The sequence below is a fragment of the Lolium perenne genome, chromosome 2, assembly GCF_019359855.2.
Source record: "Lolium perenne isolate Kyuss_39 chromosome 2, Kyuss_2.0, whole genome shotgun sequence".
NCBI lineage: Eukaryota > Viridiplantae > Streptophyta > Magnoliopsida > Poales > Poaceae > Lolium > Lolium perenne.
In genome coordinates, this window is record NC_067245.2 from 143,125,032 (window position 1) to 143,130,534 (window position 5,503).

A 5,503-nucleotide genomic window follows, 5' to 3' on the forward strand; every position below is an offset into this window, starting at 1 on the left:
CATCGGATCCCAACAAACACAACACCGATTACATCAGATGGATCTCAATCATGTAAGGCAGCTCATAAGATCATTGTATTGAAGTACATAGAGGAGAGAATACCAACTAGCTACTGCTAGAACCCGTAGTCCATGGGGGAACTACTCACGGAGCATGATGGAGGCGGTGGCGTCGATGGAGATGGCTTCCGGGGGCACTTCCCCGTCCCGGCAGGGTGCCGGAACAGAGACTTCTGTCCCCCGAATTGGAATTTCGCGATGGCGGCGGCGCCCCTGGAGTCTTTCTGGAGTTTCGTCCAATTCCGAGAATATTGCCCGAACAGCCTTTCTGGAACCAAAAACAGCAGAAAACAGGAACTGGCACTGTGGCATCTTGTTAATAGGTTAGTTCCGGAAAACGCATAAAATCATCATAAAGTGCGAGCAAAACATGTAAGTATTGTCATAAAACAAGCATGGAACATCAGAAATTATGGATACGTTGGAGACGTATCAGCATCCCGAAGCTTAGTTCCTACTCGTCCTCGAGTAGGTAAACGATAAAAAGAATAATTTCTGTAGTGACATGCTACTTACATAACCTTGATCATACTATTACAAAGCATATGAAATGAATGAAGTGACTCAAGGCAATGATCTATAGTTGCTAACAAATAGATAACATATAGCAAAACTTTTCATGAATAGTACTTTCAAGACAAGCATCAAAAGTCTTGCATAAGAGTTAACTCATAAAGCAATAAATTCAAAGTAAAGGCATCGAAGCAACACAAAGGAAGATTTAAGTTTCAGCAGTTGCTTTCAACTTTCAACATGCATATCTCATGGATAATTGTCAATACAAAGTAGTATGATGAATGCAAATATGCAAGTATGTAAGAATCAATGCACAGTTAACACAAGTGTTTGCTTCTAAGATGGAAGGAAGTAGGTAAACTGACTCAACATAAAGTAAAAGAATGACCCTTCGCAGAGGGAAGCAGGGATTAAATCATGTGCTAGAGCTTTTCAAGTTTTGAAATCATATAGAGCATAAAAGTAAAGATTTGAGAGGTGTTTGTTGTTGTCAACGAATGGTAGTGGGCACTCTAACCCCCTTGCCAGACAGACCTTCAAAGAGCGGCTCCCATGATGTTTTCATTTTTGGGTGACACTCCTTCCAACCTTTGCTTTCACAAACCATGGCTAACCGAATCCTCGGGTGGCTTCCAACAATCACATACCATGAAGGAGTGTCTATTTTATTTTAGTTTTATTTAGTGATGACACTCCTCCCCACCTTTGCTTTCTCATGCCATGGCTAACCGAATCCTCGGGTGCCTTCCAATCATTCACATACCATGGAGGAGTGTCTATTTGTGATTAATTGGGGCTGGGAACCCCGTTGCCAGCTCTTTTTGCAAAATTATTGGATAAGCGGATGAAGCCACTAGTCCATTGGTGAAAGCTGCCCAACAAGATTGAAAGATAAAACACCACATACTTCCTCATGAGCTATAAAACATTAACACAAATTGAGAAGCATTTTGAATTGTTTAAAGGTAGCACATGAAGTATTTACTTGGAATGGCAGGAAATACCACATAGTAGGTAGGTATGGTGGACACACATGGCATAGGTTTTGGCTCAAGGATTTGGATGCACGAGAAGTATTCCCTCTCAGTACAAGGCTTAGGCTAGCAAGGTTGTTTGAAGCAAACACAAGTATGAACCGGTACAGCAAAACTTACATAAGAACATATTGCAAGCATTATAATACTCTACACTGTCTTCCTTGTTGCTCAAACACTTTTACCAGAAAATATCTAGACCTTAAGAGAGACCAATCATGCAAACCAATTTTAACAAGCTCTACAGTAGTTCTCCACTAATAGGTTTAAACTACATGGCGCAAGAACTTAATCATGATCTACTTGAGAGCTCAAAACAATTGCCAAGTGTCAAATTATCCAAGACAATATGAGACATTTTCTGTTTCCAACCAAATAACAATAAGTATTGTAGCTTCCAACTTTTATCATTGAACATTAAAAGTAAAACGAAGAACAAGTGTTCATACGAAAAATCGGAGCGTGTCTCTCTCCCACACAAGGATTGCTAGGATCCGAATTTATTCAAACACAAACAAAAATAAAACATACAGACGCTCCAAGTAAAGCACATAAGATGTGACCGAATAAAAATATAGTTTCAATAGAAGAAACCTGATAAATTGTTGATGAAGAAGGGGATGCCTTGGGTATCCCCAAGCTTAGACGCTTGAGTCTTCTTGAAATATGCAGGGATGAACCACGGGGGCATCCCCAAGCTTAGACTTTTCACTCTTCTTGATCATATATCATCCTCCTCTCTTGACCCTTGAAAACTTCCTTCACACCAAACTTCTCATAAACTTCATTAGAGGGGTTAGTACTCAAAAACTTTAATTCACCTTAGTCCTGTAGTGACACATTGCAAGAACTCAATAAAACATTAGCTACAGCTCTCCACGTCTAGAAAGCCTTGCTTAAAGTCCACAAGAGACAATGCAAAAAAACAGAGACAGAATCTGCCGAAACAGAACAGCCAGTAAAGACGAATTTTTAAGAGGTACTTCCGTTGCTCAAATCAGAAAACTCAAAACTAATGAAAGTTGCGTACATATCTGAGGAACACGCACGTAAATTGGCAGATTTTTCTGAGTTACCTACAGAGAACACAGCCCAAATTCGTGACAGATAGAAATCTGTTTCTGCGCAGAAATCCAAATCTAGTATCAACCTTCTATTAGAGACTTCACTTGGCACAAAATTGCAATAAAATAAAGATAAGGAGAGGTTGCTACAGTAGTAACAACTTCCAAGACACAACAAAACAGTAGCAAAATAAAGACATGGGTTATCTCCCAAGAAGTTCTTTCTTTATAGCCATTAAGATGGGCTCAGCAATTTTAGTGATGCTGACATAGGCATCCCCAATGGGCCTGCCGAAGATAGTACCCGGGGTTTACTGAAGGCCCACTACCCGAAGAATAAGAAGATTCGGAAGCTCAAGATATTATTAAGGAAAGCTAGAGTTGTAATAGCAAGCATTATTTGTAATCTTGCGGGATGAGTTAGAAACCCTCCCGGACTCTGTAACTTGTACAATACGAATCCCTCGGCTCCACCTCCTATATAAGGGGGGGTCGAGGGACAAAGAAAGCATCGAATCATTGTTTCTCAAACCCTAGTTTTCATAATCATCGAGTACTTTTCGGCTGAAACCTTCGAGATCTACTTGCCCTCTACTTCCAACTAAACCCTAGTCTACAACCCGTAGGCATTGACAAGTTAATACCTTGTCAATTGGCGCCGTCTGTGGGGACTAGAGGCGTCAAGGATATGATTTTGATGGCACGTTCAAGATCGTCGACTTCATCAACCGCAAGCAACGCAATGGATCGAGGTAAACAGATCGCAACTGGTCTTGTCGATTTTGTTCCTCACCCGCCCTCCCGTTTGGATGCATATGCGTATCTGGAGGAGCCTATGGAGATGACGTTCGGAAGATTTCACTTTCGCGTCGAGAAAGAGGGATCGTATCGTGTCGAAATTCCGATTTCGTCGGGATCGTCGGCGGTCTACTCCGATTTTTCAAGCTATACATCGTCAACCGAATCAGGAGAGGAAGAAATTTCGTCGTCACGCTTCATCAGCACCAGGGCAAGAGAAAAACTTGCCAAGATCTTCAGCGACATGTCGTTTGAGTCATCTGCGGATTCCTATATAAGCGATGACTCAAGCAGTGTCGACAGCTACGACTTCATCGACAAATCTATTAAAGTGGGCAAGGTCTTCGCCAATCTTCATGATGGTGTCACCAAACCCAACATAGATCTGAATACAAAGTATCATCAGATTTATGTCATCGGAGAGCCAAGTCATGATCAGGAAGAAACATCTGAGGCTTTCGATGATTTGGGAAATCCATACGTCGATCCCTCTGATTTGCGACGAGGCCTAGGCAATAAATATATCGGGCCACAGCCGCGAGACAGAGTCCGACTCCCGCAAGCAGCATGGGATAGAGCCGCAAGAGCTATGGATGGCTCAGAACCAATGGCCACCACAGCCACGCCTGAAGAATTACAAGCATATCAATATAGGCTCGCACGAGCTGTAAGGGAATTGGAAAAATAGACAGCTGAGTTAAACAGAAGAAAGGAGGCAGCCTCTGCATCAAGTAGGCGAAGGGCAGAACTGAGTCGACAATCTAGAACTTCGGGTGATAGCCACCGGGAGGCTCGAAACAGAGCAAGATCAAGGTTGCAACACATACCTGAAGGAGAAAGAGAGCACTTGGTTCAAAACCTCGACATGTCTTTTATGTCGATAGACACGAGAGGGAATATCATCCCCAAGACACCAGAAGCTGGGTATATGGCGACACAAGCTTTCATTCTTGCATCCAGGCCACCCCCAGGAGATCCAAGGGAAGCCTTTGTACAACATGGCGATGGCAGGAGTTGGAGCCATGGGGACGGCGTTTGTGTCGACACCTCCCGAAGGAACGACAAGGCAAAATAGTCCACGACCTGCGGCGGCAACAGCGATTCTCGAAGGACCAAGTGGAGCAAGGGACACGGCAGCACAAGCAAGGGTCGACAGAGCGCGACAAAGCAGAAGGGAACATCGGCAGTCCCCAGAGTTAAACGACGAGGATATGTGTGGCTTGCCGTGCTTCACAAGGAGAGTTCGAAAAACTCGAGTCCCTTCAGGATTCAAATTACCTGATAACTTCAAGAAATTCGACGGCCTTCAAGATCCAGAGGATTGGCTGGTGGATTATCTCGAGACAGTGAAGCTAACAGGAGGAACCAGAGCAACAGCTATGCAAAGCATCCAGGTACATTTGAGTGGAGCCGCACGATCGTGGATAAAGAAACTTCCTCCAGGATCTATCGATAGCTGGGAAAGCTTCGAGGACGTGTTCGTCAAGAATTTCCGGTCCACGTGCAAGAAACCTGCGTCATTAGAGGAGTTGAGAGCGTGCCGACAAAAGCCAGACGAGCCAATGAGAAAATATATCCAAAGGTGGAACATCATCAAAAACTCGGCAGAAAATATATCTGACGAGAGAGCGATAGATGCGTTTGTTGCAGGAATCAGGCGTGGAGATTTTGTTGAGGATTTGGGGAGGACCAATCCAAAGACAGTATCTGCTTTAATGGAAATAGCAAACAGATGGGCAGATGGAGAAGATGCTGTTCACAACAAACGGCATAGGTCGCCAGAGGAAGACCGCGGTCGAAACTATCAACCAAGGCGACGATTTCCTCGGCAGTACCCGAGCTATGACACTCCAGGTCAAATTTTGGCAGGCTTTCGAGCAAACATCGGAGGAAACAACAGAGATGATTATCAGAGAAGCAATGAGCAACGAGGCGACAATAGAGATGACTCTCGAAACAATAGGCAAAATAGTGGGCCAAGGTTCCAGAGGCCTTTCGTGTCTCCCGAAGAGATGATGAACGGGCCGTGTC